Source organism: Pangasianodon hypophthalmus, chromosome 29 (genome assembly GCF_027358585.1).
Source record: "Pangasianodon hypophthalmus isolate fPanHyp1 chromosome 29, fPanHyp1.pri, whole genome shotgun sequence".
In the NCBI taxonomy this organism is placed as follows: domain Eukaryota; kingdom Metazoa; phylum Chordata; class Actinopteri; order Siluriformes; family Pangasiidae; genus Pangasianodon; species Pangasianodon hypophthalmus.
Window position 1 is genome coordinate 11,840,058 of NC_069738.1, and position 20,449 is coordinate 11,860,506.

Genomic DNA, 20,449 nt, shown 5'->3' on the forward strand with positions numbered 1-20,449 from the left:
TTGTTCAAAACCATATTATCTTTAAAAAAAAAAAAAAAAACAAGAAAAACATTAACATCCACTTACCTTAACATCTACCTTACTTTATCACACTTCGCACTGCACCACGCTCCCTCTGATTCTCTAGCACTGCTCGGTTGGACCTACCATCTCTCAGGCTACAAGTTAGGCATGTGTCAAGTCTGTTCTCTGTTCTGGCGCCTCAGTTGTGGAATGAACTTCCCCTGAGTCACTGGCAGTCTTCAAACAATGACTAAAGACCTACCTCTTAATGAAGTACTCAAATTAGTATTTTGTTATTTAAAAAATGGTGTTTTTTCATACTATACTAATCTCTTCAGTAGGGTTTTTAGACTGACAGTACTCTTAGTCCCTGACCTAGTGAACCAGTATGAGGATGTATTTACTGATAGAGACTTCAAAGCACTTTGGTAAGTAGCTCGGGATAAGGGCATCTGCCAAATGCCATAAATGTAAATGTGGATGATGGCAGTGGTGGAGAGCAGTCAGATTTTGTGCTGGATAATGCAGATAATGCAATGCCTGTCTTATCTATCTATCTATCTATCTTGCTGGTAATACATGATGTAAATTGATTGTTTGTTTCACAGACAAAAAGGAAAGTTTGACTACACTATGACACTCTGAAGTATTTGCTGTACCCATGGAATAAAAATGACCAGAAAAGAAAATCTGTTTTCTTCAAGATGTTTGGGATGGCAGAAATAAATCTCTTTGTTCAAATCTATAGGCTTAATCTTGTACCAAGATTTGTTTAAAATCTTGCTAATAATAATAATAATAAAATTGTTTAAAATTGCTAATCTGCTTGGTTCTGGCAAGAAGAAACATAAGATTCTTGCTATTTATGTTGTCCTTGTCCTTGTTGTTGTGACTCTTTGTCTCATTGTAGGTCAAATATCAACCAAATGCAGCTAGTTTTGTTGTGTAGTGAACAGGATTTGTTGAAAATTTCCATAAGACCAACATCTTTTACAGATATTGTGATATCGACAGATGGAAAATTCAGTCAACTTCTTGGGCAAAAGCCTTAACCAGGAGAGTCAGTTCAAGCAGAATGATCTTGACTTGAATGCTTGTGGCACAGATAGTGTAGTTGGTGTCAACATTAATTCCCAGTTTAATGATTTAAAACATTTTCAGATTTGCCAGCCAGGTTTACCACCATGCGTGAGTAATGAGCTTTTTGAATGAGTGCCATCTTGTGATTCTAGAAAAACAATTTACTTCAATTAAATCATCATTTTAGTCATCTCAAATACCTTGGCAAAAATGCAAATGATAAATCAGGGCACTTCAACTTGGCCATGCCTCAAGGCCTCTTGGATAAGATCAATCACCCTTGTAATAGTCACCTTGAAAAAAAAACATTATTACTGTTTACTATATTATTTTTATTTTGCTTAGTTTTTTCATGACTAAAGAAAAAAAGAGAGAGAATGTGTACTGCACAGCACCAAAAAAAAAAAGAAAGAAAAAAAAACATTTGTTGTTCAAGTTCAGCCCCAAATTTGTTACAGAAAAAAGAAGGAAACTGGGGCAAAAAAATTGACAAAACTCAAATGGTTGTCGTCGTCCTGATCTTTTCGGAGGGTGTGACAATAATGAAGTACGAAGTATGGCAGCTGATACTACAACTCTGAGAAATAGTAGATTCTTTCTGTACTCCTGCCATTACTGAATGCCAGACGTATAGCAGTCCTGGCAGAATAATACACGGAGACTCGTCTAATGACATTTCCAAATCATCACTTTAGGACATTATCACTGTACACTTAGGCCCATTCATTCAGTTGTAGAAGCAATTCGAGACGAGGCAGTCCTACTTTAAGCATTGTGCCCTGATATTGAACAACTTTATAACCGTGACTGATAGTTTAGCAGAAAGACATCAAGAGTCTACTTGTGCATTAGTCGCAAAAGTCTGGCTGAGTATTATCCTCTACTTGAGTACTGTTTTTGTGGCCTACCTGTAATAGCTCTTAATCATTCATTCCCATGGATCGAGAGATGGATAGAATGATGGATGGGTGGGAAATTGTAGTGTTACGGTAACTGCACCAGACAACACACACCCCAGATATATATTAAACCTAAAAAGATTAAATATGAAAAGGAACAACACAAGAAGTCAGGGGCAGTGACACTAACACTAAGCCAACACTGAGGCTCATTACACTAAGGCTCACTTTTGCTCTCATATTAGTGTGATTTATTATAGAGCCTGGTTGTTGTGACCAGATCTACCATAGTGCTGTTCGGTCTACAGTAACAAATCTACAGTAACAGCTTGTGGTGCAGTCTGTTCCTAAAGGTGCTTCTTTGTTTATCCAGAGTGTCATACGTGGGATGGAGTTCACTGTCCATAACAGAAAGCAGTTTACTGAGTGTCCCCATTGTGCTACATCCTCCTGACAAACAGAGCCAGCCTTTCAGTTTGTTGAATTTCTTCATAGTTACAATACTGCATAGAATGTTTCACTGCCTACAACAGACTGATAGTGTCCAAAGGAGAGGTCTGCATGCACAGAAGGACCTCAGTCTCTGCTCTGTCCCTTCCTGTATATAACTTCTTTGTTGACATTCTATCATCTAGGTGAATGCCCAGGTACCTGTAAGTCTTCAGCTCAATGCCATCTATCATGACAGGGGACATCAGGGGCAATTGACCTCCTGAAGTTCGTCACCATCATCACCATATTTTTTTCAGTCATAGCTGCTCCAGTCAACAAAGTCTTTCATCAGTGTTCACCGTGTGGCATATACTTGAGTAGCCTGCTATGTCCAAAAGGAGATATGCTCTTTTCAGCACTCCAATGCTACCCTGCTGTTCAAACTTAGGAGGTGACTGAGTTTGAGCTAATACCCATCTCTTCAGGGTCCCTATCATGTGTGATGTTAAAGACACAGGTTAGAAAATTTAGACTTTTGCTTGCCTTTACTTGGGGAATGGGGCAGTATCAGGGGCAATAGAGGGGGTGGAGATGATAGTTCACTGGTTCCAGTCAGTGTGAGCAGCTGGGGTTGGCAAGAGAGAAGGATGCAGCGGGGAATATCCTGACCGGTAGGAGAGGGAACCAAGGGGGAGGAGGGGGACAGGAGGGCCATTGTCAAACTTATTGAAGAACCTGTTTAACTTGGTCACCCATTCATGGTTTCCTGCTGCTGATTTTCAGCTGGGCTAGTTGAAGCTGGTGATGTTCTTCAGGTCTCTCCACACCTCACATGCATTCTTGTACTAGCTTGTTCTCCTACTTCTTCCTTTAATCATAATTAACCAATTATTATTTCTCACCAGAAGCTCTCTCTGCTTCTGCTTTATTTTCTCTTTGTGTCTTTCCCTGAATGCTCTCTTCTTCTGATTGAGAAGAGATTAGCTCAGTGTTGACCCATGTGATTCACAGAGTACATCCCAGTCTGTGACCTCAAAGCAGACCAGCAGGGATTCAGTAGCCTCTGATGACCACTTCCTTACTTGTCAATCTATATTGGTTTTATAGAAGGGACATGAGATGAATGAGGTAGTGGTCTGATCTGCACAGCAGAGGATGAGCTGTAGAGATGTAGGCATGGCTGACATCGGGATACAGAAGGTCCAGTGTCCTGTTCTCTCTCATCTTACATTCAGCAAACTGGTTAACAAACTGGGTAGGGTTGAAAAGAGTCACCAGACACTATTACTATAATGCTGGGATGTTGGGTCTGCAATCTCTCAATAGTTGTGTGTATGGGGTAAAGAGTAACAAATCCATTCAGGCTAACGTGGGAGTCTGGAATGTGTTTGTGTAGCCATGTTTTCTCAAACAAGGCTGCACTCACTAGTGTAGATAGCATATTTTAGTGCAGACATCCATATTATTTACCAGTAATTTTCCATTTCCCATAATGATAGAAGGAAGATATAGTTTATATCTCCTCTTTTGCCCATTCCTTCATACTAGCTCTGCAGCCATCTCAATTTTCGTTCTGGCCCTTGCTGAGCAAACAAAGACAGAGACCTCAGAGTGAGTAACTGGTCTCTTGTGTAAACAATACCACCACAAGTGTAGAGCACACACTTTGTGAATTTGCAAGTACGATGTCCAAGTTGAAAGAAGAGATCAGAAAATGCCATATTGTTAGTACTGACTAGCCTTCCTGAGAAATTGGTAAAGCGGATATTTGAGAAGCTTGTGGACCAAGAAGTAGAATGTGTGGAAGATTTAGTGTACCTCAAAGAAGAGGACATCTTGGATTTCTTACAGCCCATTCAGTGCCAAAAACGACTCAGTGTCTTGAAGCCTGAAGCTAATGTGCAGACAATTAGCAAGCGTGAGATTGAATAATTGCTATTAATATTTGCATATTTCCTTTTTATGCACCATAGAACCACAATGCAGTACACTAGTTTGCCAGTCTGTCCTACAAAGTCTGGAAATTGCAAGATACCTTTGCCTGCTGAGTGTCAGCAAAGGATTAGTCCTTGCTGATGAAATAATGAAATATGAAGCCAATCTGTCCAGACTGCATAATTAGACAATATGCGAAGTGTTTTGCTGGAGGTTGATATTCGTCCCATGTATCACAGCTTAAAGTCTTAAACAAAAATAATGCATTGAAAAGAATCTTGAAGTGAAGCATCAGATGATGCAGGAGATATGAAGGAGAAGTCAGTAAGGTGATGGAGCTGACCTATTGCTTTCAGTGTTACATGTCAAATAGCATGCCAACACCATCCCTTGAAGGTCTGTGGGCAAAATGGTCTTCATTCAAAAGTATATCTATGGACATTGTCCATTGGACAAAAATCTTCAGGCTTATGGAGCTATCCACTCAACAATGTGGAAAGCTCATCACTGATTTCTTCAAGAGGAATCCAACAAATGATGATGTACAGAGAGTCTTGTCTTGTAGCTTCTCCACTTCTCCTTTCACACATTAATGAGAAGAAGGATGGGCTTATCCTTCAAGCATATGTTGAGCATATCAAGCATGTCAAGCTGAAGATGGCAATTCATTTCACTCACCATATCATAAAATATGATTGAAGGCACAGACTTATCTTGTTAAATCTTTATATGTCGTGTTTGTTTACTGCAGGTGTTTGCAGCAACAGCTCTTGTCCAGATGAAGACAAATGATTTTTTAAGGCATGTGTAGGAATTTTAATGAATTAATTTTTATCTTCTGTTTTTTGTCTTTTACATGCTTTATTGACATTAAACCAGAGCTAAAGCCAAACAACGAAAGTAGTGTCCAAGAAATCTGGTTGAGTGTTCCAAAAGACATGCTAACCCTCACGTCTCTTCTCTTCTCTGGACGTTGCATAGAACTTTGTCTACATTGTGGAGAGCCATGTAAGCCTGTTTATTTTATCTATATAGGATAATATTATAGGATTGTCATTATATGCTCATTTTCTTTTCATTTAATTTCTAAAGAATTTGTTATGAATGGGTTCTGAAAGGGTTTCTTTTTTTCAGATTTGTTTTTTGTGTTTACAGATTTATGAAAATGCACCATAGTCCAGTTTCCAGTTATCTATATATAATGAAAGGTTGAACTTTGTACTGTAACTGCCTCTGCATGTAAATGTATTTGTCACTGTAATTAATGATACATGCACACGACACATGGGATGAATATCATCCTCTGCTCCCTGCACGTCTGCTGCTCAACATGCACACAGCAAGCAGTGCTAGCCAATTGAGGGAAGTTAATGGATGGTGCTGAAGGGAATTGCCCCCGCTTCAGCACCCCCAGAAATTGACATTAGCACCCCTGCAGCATCCTCAGAATATTTTAAACTAATAATCTAATAGTGGCAGCATACACAGTCATGCATGAATGTAGCCACAGTCACAAAATCTTTGATCAGTTTAGCCTGGCAGATTCCAGCTAAGGGAGAGTTGATAATTTTCTGCTTCAGAAAGTATTTGGCTTTGATTTCTGTTCTATGTTGTTGGCGTGAACATGACAGATGAATAAAGGTTCAGACCAACTCATAGGACTATCATATATACTCACCACAAACGTTTTAAAAGAAATTCTTGATGTTAACTAGCTATCTAGCTAGGATTAGTTAATAAACTGCTGTTATTTTGCTAATTTGTTCTTTGAACGTTATAATATCTGCAGTCTGGTTAGCTATTGGTATTTTCATGGACTGACAACTTGCCATGTTGCAGGGGCTTGTGTACTTCAGTGAACCTCAGGGCAAGGTCACCAATAGCTTCATGCACTCAGTATTGCCACCCTGAGCAGAGGTGAGAGCAGAAGTCAGATAATGAGTGATCTTGAAGACCCCCATGAAAGGTACAAAAATGAGAAAGCATAGCCTGCACTGGAGGATTACTGGGCCCAGGACTGGAGCGAGCCCTGGAGATGATTTCTGCTGGGGACTATGCCACCCACCTCACCCAGTCATTCTCAGCCTGAAATGGTAATGTGGAGCCATCTTGTGGGCTCACCACCTGCAAGATAAAGGTTGAGAGTCAAGCTCAAGGACATTCTGAATGGACTATGTCCAAGTCCTTAATTGTAGCGGCAGCTGCAAGATGCTGGGGCCTCAGTTGATGAGGGAAGCTGTCAAATTGAAGAAGGAGGCCTTCCAATTAGTGCTCACAGCGGGCTCTCCTGATTCACTTGAGAGGTACAGGAGAGCCAGTTGCAGAAACATAAGCTCAGGCATGGGAGAAGTTTGGAGGGGCTATGGAAAAAGATGATGAGATACAGCAGGAAATGTTGAAGGCACTAGATAAGGTTGGAGTTGTGTGGCTAGCATGTCTCTAAACTGTTGCATGGAGATGTGGGGCATTTCTTTGGCCTGGAAAACTGGGATGACGATCACCATTTAAAAAAAAAAGAGGACCAGAAGATGAGTTATAGTTTTAGGGGAATCACTTTTCAGCCCAAGAAAAATTCTATGAGAGGATTCTGGAGAGGAGACTCCAGATAGTTGAACCTAGGATTAAGGAGGAACAATGCAGGTTAAGCCCAAGCTGTGGAACAGGAGACCAGCTCTTTTAGTCTTGCATAACTTTGTGATGGGTCATGACAGCATACTAATTCAGTCTATATGCGTTTTGTGAATTTGGAGAAGGCCTATGATCATATGCTTCAATTTGTTGTGGGAGGTACTGCAGGATTCTGGAGTAGCTGGGTTACTACTACTCTATCAAGGAGGTGTCCTGTCTCCACTCCACAGCCCAGATTAGAGAGGTATCCAGTATGGGGGGGCTAGAGGTAAAGTTCCTGTTATTTTCAGATGATGATGTTCTTTTGGCACCATCCAAAGTGGATCTCTGACATGCACTTGAACATTTCGCTGCTGAATGTGAACGTGAAATGAAAATCAACACCGTCAACTGTTGCACACTTATGCAACCAGGTTGTTGTATGTTTTTTCTTATTTTTAATATTTTTCCCTAAAATATTTCGGATTATTTTCACTTAATTTTTATACGCTGTAATTTCACATTGAGGGTGCAAAAAGTTCTGATATGATTTACCTTGGTTTCATTTTTTTTATAACACAAAAACCTGCCATTTTAACAGAGGTGTGTAGACTTTTTATTTCCACTGTACTAGATGTCATCTTATTATTCTTTCTCTTTTATTTCTTTATTTTAAAATTATCTCTTGCTTTAATGTTGTTATATTACAGTTGCCAGCAAAGGAAAAAAATGTGATCTGTGTCTTTGCTTCTCATTTCCTATCCCCTGATATTATTTCCAGATTAAAGGCAAGTGCTTGTCTTTAAAGGCAATGGTCTAGTCTCTAACTCTGAATATGGACCATGGTGCATAACAGGCAACACCATAATTACTGATACCCTTAAAAATAAGTGAAAATAATTCAATAAAATAATCATGACACACAATAAGACACAGGTTCTTGTACTTAAGATACTACTTTCCTTCTAAAAAAAAACGTCCTTATCACACTTATTTGAAACTCCTAAAGAATATTTAAAATAGATGGAAACACATTGTCATGCTTGAAACAATTTTTTATATCTTTTAAAATTACACCCAGGCCTCAGAAACTCCTTTTCTCCATGCACATCTATATATAGTCAGTCCATAAGTATTTGGACAGTGACACAATTTTCATAATGTTGCCTCTGTAAACCACCACAATAGATTTGAATTGAAGCAATCAATATGTGTTAGAAGAGTAGACTTTCAGCTTTAATTCAAGGGCTTTAACAAAAATATTGTATTAATTACACATTATTGTATGTTTAGGAATTACAGCCATTTTTTACATAGTACCTCCATTTTCACAGGCTCAAAAGTAATTGGAAGACTGACTGATAAGCAGTTTCATGGTCAGGTGTGGCCTGTTCCCTTATTATTTCATGACAAATTAAGGAGATATAAGGTCTTGAGTTGATTCCAAGTGTTAAATTTGCATTTGGTAGCTGTTCGTGGGAACTCTTTCTATGCAGTCCAAAGTGGTGTTGAAGCAAGTGAAGCCATCATTAGGCTGAAAAAACTATCAGACCTATCAGAGAGATAGCAGAAACTTTAGGAGGGCCAAATCAACAATTTGGTACATTCTTAAAAAGAAGGAATGCACTGGCAAGCTCAGCAACACCAAAAGGCCTGGGAGACCACGGAAGACAACTCAAGTGGATGATCACAGAATTCTTTCCTTGGAGAAGAAAACCCCCTTCACAACATCTAGCCAAGTCAGGAACACTCTGGAGGAGGTAGGCGTATCATTGTCAAAGTCAATCAAGAGATGGCTTCATGAATGTAAATACGGGCGGTTTACATCAAGATGCAAACAACTGGTAACAATCAAGAAGAGAAAGGCTAGATTAGACCTTGCTAAAAACCTCTAAAAAAACCTGACCAGTTCTGAAGCAAGATTAACTTGTACCAGAATGATGGGAAGAAAAGAGTAAGGAGAAGGAAAGGAAGGGCTCATGACCCAAAGCATACCACATCATCTGTCAAACATGTGGAGGCAGTGTTATGGCATGGGCATGTATGGCTGCCAATGGAACTGAGTCACTGCTGTTTATTGATGTGACTGCTGATAGAAGTAGCAGGATGAATTCTGAAGTGTATAGAGATATATTTTCTGCTCGGATTCAGACAAATGTTGCAAAACTGACAGGACAGTGCTTTTCAGTACAGATGGAGAATGACCCCAAAAACGTACCGCAAAAGAAACCCAAAAGCTTCCTAAGGCTTCTTAAATTTCTTCCTAAGAAATGTAATATACTTAAATGGTCGAGTCAGTCACCTGACCTCAACCCAATTGAGCATGCTTTTCACTTACTGAAGACAAAACTGAAGGCACAAACAAGCACAACTGAAGGCGGCTGCGGTAAAGGCCTGGAAAAGCATCTCAAGGGAGGAAACTCAGCATTTGGTGATGTCCATGGGTTCCAGATTACAGGTAGTCATTTACTGCAAAGGATTTGCATCCAAGTATTAAAAATAGTATTCTTTTTATGATTATAATAGTTTGTCCCATTACTTTTGAGCCTGTGAAAATGGAGGTACTATGTAAAAAATGGCTGTAATTCCTACATATACAATTAATGCAATATTTTTGTTATTGAATTAAAGCCGAAAGTCTACACTTCAGTCATCTTGATTGCTTCATTTCAAATCCATTGTGGTGGTGTACAGAGGCAAGATTACGAAAATTCTGTCACTGTCCAAATACTTATGGACCTGATTGTAATTATGGAACCTATTTGGAATAAAAGAAGGGAAAATACAAGAAAAAATGCCTTTAACTACTGTTCCTATCATTGATTTTTTTATTATTTTTTATTTTTTTATTTTTTTTTTGCGTCTGGTGGTCCAGGGCCTCTTAAATACCAGAATTTAAATACCAGGCTAAATACCAGACTTTAAGCTAAAGCCCTGGTTTTCTCTGTCAGTAAGTTAAGACTTGGTTAAGTTAAGATAGGCTTCATAACAAGACACTGACCCTAAACATCTGCAAACCATCAGGGAGGGCCGTTCATTGCATAAAACTAAAAATATGATTTCTCTACAAATGTTCTCCAGCCTTGTTACACATTGGAGGAAGATACTTAGTACTATTATTCTCTCCAGGGAAGGGAACTCTTCACAAAAAGTAATTTTAGCAGTTCTTTTGTCCTTTTTGTCAGTCGTATATATTCACTGAACTGGAAATTTTCCACAGGTGAACTTTCATCAAGTTATGAAAGCAACATGATTGCTTTATAAGCATGAATGATAAATTTAGTGCATGCTAGTGGCAAATGAGCAGCTGTTTTAACAGTGAGTTATAGCATAATGGTTTACAGCTGTATGTGACAAATATGCTAGAGAGAGCGAGCGAGAGAGAGAGAGAGAGAGAGAGAGAGAGATCTTGGTCTCCTTTATTTAACAAGTAACATGTGTGAGTGATTAAGGCTTGAGAAGGTCTCTGGAAAGTGAAAGCATTGCCGGGATACATAAAAGAAGACATTCAGTGGATGGTTAATAAGCAGACACTAGAAGCACATGGGGGTGGAAGGGGGGAATCAAACCATAAAATTAATGCTCTAGTCAATTAAAACGCCAGAACATACTTGTGAAGTTTGCATATCACTGATGATTCTAAAATCACAAGTGATTATGAAGATCTGGATTAGAGATTATATGTCTACTACTAAAAACATATTTCAGTTTCCAGTCTTTTCCAGCAAGTCGTAAGAACATAGCATAGTAACCATTTCTCCACTGTGTACTAAAATCTCCGAACAAGAATAAAGCTATGGAAAAATCACACTGTCAGTCAGAATGGCAGGGTCTGGTATTTATGCAGAACTGCTGGCTGAATGCATAATGCTCCTCTGTGGTATTTATTGACAACTTTCAAGAAAAAGATGGGAGTCTGTCCGCAATACTGTATATAGTACATCACAGGGTCACAGTGATATAAAGGAACAATAATGTAGTAGTCAGTATAAATACGTATAAAGAGGGTATCAGGGTGCAATAAAGGCGTACAGTGGGGTTCAAAAGTCTGAAACTACTAGTGACAATGCTTCTAATTTACATTCTTTTCTAATTCAATACAACAATTTTCATTACAAATTATATTATTGAGTGAAAAATAGAAACTTTGAAATATTTACATGAATTTCAGAATTTCTTATTATTTAGTATGTCCCCTTTTTTGCTTTAATGACAGTGTGCACTCCAGCTTGCAGGGACTCCACAAGTTTATGCAAAACTTTATGATCCATTTTGGATCAAATCCATTGGAGTGTCTTCTGAACACATGCTTCAGTAGAAGAGAATATGCATGAGGAGAATCTGACCTTTTGTACAAAGAAGTTAACATGGTTAATATCACACATTTGCTTACATTTAAATAGGAACCTTGAAATAGTGCAGAATCTTGAATATTAAATATTTAAGATATTAAACATTTAATTTCTTTGTTTTAAATATTTAAAAATTCCAAACCTTTCTGTTTATTTCCAATTTCAAATGAAAAAAAAAATCCCAGATTATCAGGGTGGTCTCAGACTTTTGGACCCCACTGTACATGAAAACTATAAAGTGAACACTATGCACTGCTTAAAAGATTAGAGAAAATATTCCTGAACATATTTTTTAAAAAGGATATACAGAAAATCTCAATTATTGTTCACATTGAGCAGATTGGATTATAAACACTGGATTATGAATTTTCAAACAAGGCAGAATGAATTATGTAGTCCCATAGTGTGATTTGTATCTTATAGCAATGGTAATAAATAAACATCCTGCAACATTTATTTGCAAATAGAATCAAAAAAGTTCAGTAAATACTTACAAAAGCATTAGGTTTGGTAAGTTGTATTGAAAGTGAACTAAGCTACAAGTCACAAGATGATTGAGGACATAATAGTCGATGTCACCTCTTCTAATTACAAATAATAATCCAAAGAAACTGAACTTTATTGTTGTAGTTCTTCCGCTTCTTCCTCTGCCTATTTTTCATCTTCTTTGTATTCCTCTTATTCTTATTATTATTCTTATTGTCCTTTCAACTGTAATAGTAATACATAATAAAAGTTTGGCCAGTTTTCTGGGAAGGAGCTGCCTCCATATCCTCCATTGCATTAATTTTAAATCCGCTCTGAAAACACCAGCTCTTTTTTTCTATTGCCTCTTTCAGATTCATAAATATTGAGTGGTATAACCAAGGCATCTCCTCAGCTCCTTCCGACATAATAATTACTAGTAGAAATGGCTCGCTAAGAACCTGGGCTGTGAAGGTCACTTGCATTCTTTTTACTGAATTCAGAAAATACTATTTAGCAATCAAGGTTTCCTTTTTCCATTGGTCGAGGTCAGAGAGAGTGGACTCTTTACCAGTAACCTCAAGTCAATTGTATTCAAAGGGGTAAGCCTTAGTGTCAAAGCCAGAACAAAATCACATTTCTCCATTTTTGTGGACATAAATAGTGATAGGATGCAGGACCCATGTTACTTTAGGCCTAATTTCCATCGCTTAGCTCTGAAGTTCCCAGAACTGACCTATTCAGGAAGTGGAGATTGGTGTGGTGGGGCCTTTGTGCTAGGGGGTGTTTTTTAATGAGTTTGGGGCATGCAGGCAGAGAGGTATTTCATATATAAAAGGGTCCCACAGGGCTTCCATAATTTCTGCTCCCTGGGGAGAGACTGAACCTTAAGGGGGCTGTAAGTTCCAAGGATATTGAGAGAATCTGTACATATGAGAACAGCCAACGTGTACAGATTCTCTCAACATCCCCCATGGAACTTACAGCCCCCTTAAGGTTCAGTTACCAATAACCTCAAGTCAGCTGTACTTGAAGGGGTAAAACTCTTTCTCTTGTATCAAACCCAGAAGAAAAACACTTCACACTTTGGCATTTGAATAAGAAAACATATCATGACATGATACATGATGATCAGTGCCACCATTCTTCCATGGCCAAATGTACTGTTAAGAGCTCTCTGCTAATATCATAGTTGCCATAGTTTACAGGAGAAAAATGCTATAGGGTTGAGCTTTTGGTTTTTGGTTTTCTTACTCAATTGGGAGCACACTGCTACCACTCCTATCACTGAGTCATCAATGAACTTCAAAGATGAAATGAAGAATTGTGTTAGAATGCTTAAGAATGAGAGCATTGATGAATGCTTTTTATTTAAGTCTTTTGAAGGCATGTTTACCATGTGACTCTGAGGCTAGCTGACATGTGCTCCCTTTCAGTACGGATGTTGGAGGAGCTGCCATGAAGTGAATCCATGAATTACACTGATGCTTGACTACAAAGCCAAAAACAGACCAGCGCCCACCTACCTTAGGCCACTTATCACACCCAGTTCTCCACTGCACTCCCTTTGAACTTCTAGCATGACATGACATGACTTGATCCACCATCTCTCAAGGTACAATGAAGACATGCATCAAGACTCTTCTCTGTCCTGGCACCCAGGTGGTGGAATGAACTTTCCCTGGCTGTCTGAACAGCTGAGACACTAGCTGTCATCAAATGAAGACTGAAGACCTGTCCCTGACCTAACAAACCTGAACTAGCATGAGGATATGTTTTTGATAGAGACTACAAAGCACTTCTCTAAGTCTCTCTGGAGAAGGGTATCTGATAAATGGTGTAAATGTAAATGTAACCCATCTATAAAAATGTAGAAACCACAGAAATCTCAGGAGATCCTTAACAGTTCTAGGTACTGACCCTTTGGCTTCATCCTTGCTAATGACATCTACAGTAAACTCACCTTGCAAGAAAGCTGCAAAGTGTCTGGCTTGTTTCACCTGCTGCCTTCTGCTTATTCAGCATTTAACAAGCTCTGGTCCCTTGTTTTAGAGTGAAGAGACCTTCTCCTGCCTCAGTGCCTTATGGAGGGTGATTAAAGACATTTCGAAAAAGTTTACTGAAGTCATCATGGAATATGTACAGCTCCTTTGGACCATACTGCTATGACCCTTGTTAGGGCTTTGCCTTTAATAAGACTAATTGAGCGATTTTGTTACCAGTGAGAACACCCTTGGTGGGGAAGTAAAAAGAAAATTGTAGCAAGAAACCTTGGCATTTGTGGGATTGCTGTCATGTTTCTCAGTTTGTGCGATGTGGAGTCAACAATTAGCCATCAATCTCAATAATAAAAGGAAGTGTTTTGTCAGGGTGCTTGAAATTTTTAAAGCCCAGGAATCTCTGAAGGTCCTTATTGGTTCTAGAAATTGGATACTAGATATTTGACACTTACTTTGGCTTCATCCATAAAGACTCGCTCGTTGCTAATGATATTTCCCAGGTAAGTCACCTTAGGCATGTACAATTTATACTTTTATCTTTGACAAAGAGCTGGTTCTCCAGAACATTGAAGGCATGAGGTTACAAATCAAGATGTTGCCAATGTATGCCATGATCAACCTTCCTAGCATGTCTCTAAGGATGCCATTTATGAATGCTTGGAAATTCTTTGATGGGGAATTGATCAATCCATATAGCAATATGCAATATTTGTTGTGACCAGAGTTGGTAGTAAATGTGGTTTTCTACTCACCCGCCTCCTGAATGCATTGCTGGTTGTAGGCACTCTTAAGATCAAGCTTGGTGAATTCCTTAGTCACTGAAATTTCTTATTCAGTCAAAAGATGAAGGGACAAAGGATCATAAGTACCAGTACTTTACTTGTTTCAAGCACCTGCAATCCAAACATGGCTGAAGGCCATTTTCTTTGGCAGGAAGAAGAATCCAGCAGATGTGGGTGTGGTCAATGGTCTTATGCAGGGAGCTACACCACACATCATCTACAAATAACAGGGATGTTACTTCTAACCCCCATACTTTACACCTCTCCAACATTAGCTGTATCTTGATATCGTCTCCATGATAAGCACAAGGAGACAGGACACATCCTTGATGAGTCCAACATCCACTTAAAACATTTTTAAATTAATACCAAGAATGAAGACACAACTCAATGCACACATATGGAAACCAGATCACACAAAATAGTGACCCAGATACCCCATAGTCCTGCAGTCCCTCCTACAACAAATGTCAAAGCATGACCTTCTCCAAATCCAAAAAACACATCACTGGATTAATGTACTCCTGTGACCTCTCACTAAGCTGTACAAGAGTAAAAAGCTGTCCCAGTGTTCCATGGAATGGATAAAAACTACATTGTTTTTCCTGAATCCTAGTTTTGGATCAAGAACTATTAGATCATGTCTCTTCTCCAGAACTCTGGCATACTTTAAGTAATGTTTATTCATATACCCATATTGTGAAGTGTTACCCATTTGTTTTTACTGAAATCTCTGTAATGGTATCATGTAGGCATGTATAGACAGTGGAAGTTTATTGAGCATTTTTAATTTTTAAATAAAACTGCTTATGGTCAAAATCAGATAGTGAACTCTAACATTTTATAACCTTATTTGCAGGTAGTTATGTAACTTTTTTGAAGCCAGATTTAATAATAAACAGATTTCTAATTTCCGTCAGCATTTTATTAATATGAAATAATCAAACACTGAAATGCAGACTAGGAAAAATGTCTAAAATAGTTTGCTGTATTTTAATGTTGATATGAAATCATATAATAACCTCAAAATTGGCTAAAGTTGGGCTGTGATGATGTTTGAAATATATTGTGTATCTATGATGTGTACAAATGTGTACAGTGTTGTCTGTGAATCACTATTACAGGATAGTCTGGCAACTCATAATAGCAAAGAAACATCATATTATAAAGTACTTTTTGTCCCTGTAATCATATGTACTGTAGCTTTAAACATGTTATACAAGTAAGCCTAATGCAGTGTTACATGGTGCCTCTTGTACATAAATACACCTATAATAAAATTAAAATACTAATGAGTTGATAAAGATCCATGTCTATGCATTCACATTTACAAATTACACTAAACCCCATTGCCTATATTTTAGTCCAGGGTTCCTGTGAGTGCAGTTATGATTATTAACATTATTTGATTTTTTTATTGTCATTACTTCTACTACTTTGCTTATTATACTTGCCATAATTAATGACAATATTCTTTTGATTATTTATCTGCAATTCAATCATTTTTTAAGATGTTAAAATGTTACACTCAGATGTACACCCACTGCCAAAGATGAAATTGACTAATAAGGAAACTGTCAATGGACAATGTCAATCTCTTTTTTTATTCATCGGATATGACTATGCAACTTCGATGGTGGTCTGGATAACATTTGTACATTAAGATTGGTGGAATTTTACAAAAAAACTCATTGTTTCCATGACGGGTTAAGGTTTTTTCTTTTGCTTAGTCATTAGTATGTGACTAATGTTGCCTTTATTTAATCCAGTTGTTCCCAACATATGAGGCGGACCCCCTTTGGGAGGCACGAGAGTAATGCAGGGGAGGCACAGGGAGATGGAATGGGAGCATAAAGAGCGTGAGAAATAAAGTGCAACGTAGTAGGGAAAAAGCTAGATCACAAATACAAAAAAGAGACAGAGAGAGAGAGAAACAAAAATGTACAGGGGACAAAATATAGAAATAATGCTTTAAAGTTTTGAACAAACATTGTGACTGTTGCTTTGTTATGTGTGTATGTATGCACACATATATATATATATATATATATATATATATACACAGTACTGTGCAAAAGTCTTAGGCACATGCAAAGAAATGCTGTAGAGCAAAGATGCCTTCAAAAATAATGAAATTAAATGTTTCTACATTTTAAAAAATACTATAAAGAGCAGTAAACAGTAATAAATGAAACAAAGTCAATATTTGGTGTGATGATCCTTCGCTTTAAAAAAAAACAGTAGTCTCAGGTGCAGTGTGTGCAGTTTTATAAGGAAATGAGCTGTAAGTGTTACTGAGCATCTTGCAGAAGCAGCCACAGTTCTTCTGGAGACTTTGTCACACTCGCTTCTTATTTCTGCAGCGAAACCCAGCAGCCTTCATTATGTTTTTTTGTCTGAAAAGTGTCTCTTATGTAATCTGCTGCTTTCTTTACTGACATTACAAACATTTTTCTGTAACATTTAATTTTGTGCTGGAAAACTAATGTTTGGAAATCTAAAATATTTTGTACTGAATCAATAATGTAGAAGTCATAAAATAAAAATCTATAACAAAGTTTGTACTAAAAAAAATAGGGTGCCTGAGACTTTTGCACAGTACTGTATATGAGTTTATAATGTTCTTAAAATTTACAAAGAGTTTCCTTTAAATTTGGTTGAATTTCTTTGGAACCCAACACCACCTTTGCCAATATTTACAAAGAAATAACAAGAAAAAAAATATTGTCACCAGGTCTCCCCTTGACAATAATTCCAGCATACTGGAGCGAAAGAAGCACAGCAGTTGTGAGAAGATTATAGATTTATACTTACCATAAAGATAACCAAATGAATAGAAGTTGACTAATTACAGATTTTACAGATTCCTGAGAATCCCCATCACATCCTATCAACACGGAGAATGAAATACTTATCTTATGGACTAACACATTCTTTTATTTATGTTTTTTTTTCTTTCAGCTTACATTTCTGACAAACTGTACAATGTCCTGTGGACGTTTGACCAGTTGGCTCAGTTCTAAGTGGAATGCAGTGGGGTACGATTAGTGGCATCTAATCTGTTTACACACTCATCACACTCTGTGGGTGGTCTTTCACACACACATACACACACACACACACATATATGCATACTAAAAAAAACATGCTGGACTCAGACCACCTTGCACATGCATGAATATGAATATTAGTTTAAATTAGAACAGACACCAAAGAATCATGTTCTGAAAAAAAGACCCGCATTCTTTCTGTCTCACTCACTCAGTCGGATCAGGCTGTCTCCAGAGTTGGCATCTCTGGGGAAAAAAAGCATAATCATTGAGACTTTACATGGTGTTCCTGGGATTCTCTGAGTCACTTTGGCAATCCAACGGTAGTAATTCACAGTCAGCACTGGTATCAGGGGTGTTGGTAAGGGTAATTCTCGAGTTTAATTCTGAGCCTTGGAGGCCTCAGCCTTCAGTAGGAAGGTATGATGTACACACACTAAAGAATTAGAAATACCTCTGCAGCTGAACACAAATGGGCAAGGTCTGTATACGTGTGTTGTGGTTGTATGTTTGTACAACATATCGTGTCACTTTCCATCATGAAATATGCACAGGTACTTGGTATGGTAGGTTCAAAATGTAAGAGGTTTAAATTTGGTGATGAAATCATTCATTATTCAGTGATTATTCAGTGATAAAACAAAGGTAGTTTCCCTAAAACTGGCAAACACCACTGACTCTCCATGTGCAATGAAAAGGGGGTCAAATTGGTACTTATCAAAGTACTTACTGTTCATTAGTGTAATTTTTTTAACTAGCTGGAAAGGGGGTGTAGCAGTGTAATGCTGCTAGAAATATTTAAAAAATACACGTTTTTAAAAACAAAAGCATTGTGGTGTCTCCACTGTGTCATTCCTACCCGTGTTTCTAGTGCAAGTACGCAGGTCCAGATTCAGATTTGAGTTACACATGTAATTCGGTATACTTACGGCGGAGAGCACGTTTGCATGGCTTTGCCGAACAGCTTGGCGTAACTGTGTAGAAAACAAACACCCACAGACGTTGTGCAGAAGCTTGAGTCACCGTGTCGCACACTTGGCAGTTTGTTTTGCTGAAAGGCCTTGCACGAGTCTCTTGCATGCAATTCTTTGCTCTTACAGACACTATCTGCATGTTCAACACTGACCCCTTTAAGAGAATTAAACATTAAAATCCATAATATTCATTTGGAATAAATGTTATTGTTTTTTGGGGGGGGAGTTTTGATGAATGGATGGACTTTATGGATCCCAGAGGGGAAACCTGGGAGCTAAAGCATCAAAAGACACTGAAACAATAGAAAGACATTGTCTACAAATATTACTTAAAGACTGGACACATATTGACAAATCGTTCACAGTGCAAAGCACAGCAGACCATCATACCCATATGTGGTTCTTCCCCAAACTGGTACCACAAAGTTGGAAGCACACAATTATATAGAATGTCTTTATATGCTGTAGCATTACAATTTCTCTTCACTGGAACTAAGGGACTTTAACCTGTTCCAGCATGACAATTCCCCTGTGCACAAAGCAAGCTCCATGAAGACATGGTGTGTGAAGGTTAGAGTGGAAGAACTCGAGTGTCCTGCACAGAGCCCTGACCTTAACCCCACTGAACACCTTTGGGATGAACTGGAACACTGACTGCTCCTGAACGATGCACCACAGAGAGGATGATTCAAGATGTTCTCCAGTTGTGCTGCCATCCTCTTCTCTGTAACTGTTTCCAGTGAGCCTAGAGTGAGTCCTGTGATGGAGCTGGCTTTCTTTATCAGTTTATTAAGCATCTCCAGCAGTGATGCTACTCCCCCAGTAGACCACCTTAGAAAAGAACACTGGCCACAATAGGCTGAAAACATAACCCTAGTAGCCTGCTGCACACATTGAAGGACCTGAACCTCCATGTAGTAATGGAAAGTGGAAATTGCTCCATAGTTTGGCACTTAGCATGAACATCATGTGCTCATGATCATAAACACAGGGAAAATATTCATTAATGCCATCCACACTCTTCTGACTCATGTCGATCAACTACACACACACACACACACACACACACACACACATAAACCTGGTTTAAAATTCTGGCATTGTGAGTGGATGCCCAGATAGGTGTCTACCTTCATACTTGCATGTAACAAGAGCATGCACACTTGGGGGCATTGTTGCATGTACCAAACCAGAATTTGCAGGAAACACATATGACACCATATTATGATTGTAGTTTACTGTAAAAAAAAAAAAAAAAAAAAATTCATGACTCAATAATGTCATCATATCGGTCTGGGTGACATAAAACGCAGAAAAATAAATCTGATAGAAACCTTGTAGTTATTATTAGAAAACGTTTTTCATCAGTTTATGTCACAAGTGTAAGATTACTCTGGTTGGGGAAAGATCTCCCCAGCCTATGGAATACGGAAAGTACTGTATGCGACAAGTTTTATAGTTTATACCTGAGATGTGTTTGGGGCATTATTAACATCTCATCACAGCATCCCTGCCTCAGCCAGTCGGCATGCACCTTAATGCTGGTTGATGCACAGCACTGACTCACAACAAGCTGTTAGGATTTTGAAGGACTGCAGACGGTTAGAGTGACACTGTTACTCATAAATCTCTGTGTTGCGACGCAAATATCCAAATACCCATGCACACACACACACACACACACACACACACACACACACTCTGTCCGTTGTTTAGTTTTTGACATAGCATCCCCTCCATTACCTACTAGTTAAACAGCTGAGCTCCTTTAGTAGGAAATTCATTCAGCTCCTCTGTAGAAAGGAGCGGTACAGGAGGTCATTTGTACCAACAGACACTATTTTTCACAAGCTAGTCTTAGGATAAGCTC

The 20,449-nt window shown here is 38.4% G+C and overlaps 1 long non-coding RNA gene across 1 annotated transcript in view; it reads right to left on the reverse strand.

Annotated features, from left to right (window-relative positions):
- The window catches only part of LOC117596437 (uncharacterized), a 36,247-nt gene extending 21,251 nt beyond the window's left edge, over positions 1–14,996 (reverse strand). Inside the window, exon 1 of the long non-coding RNA XR_004577563.2 lies at positions 14,526–14,996. This is a non-coding gene — a long non-coding RNA (uncharacterized LOC117596437). The remainder of the gene's footprint in view (positions 1–14,525) is intronic.
- Positions 14,997–20,449: the final 5,453 nt, after the last annotated feature.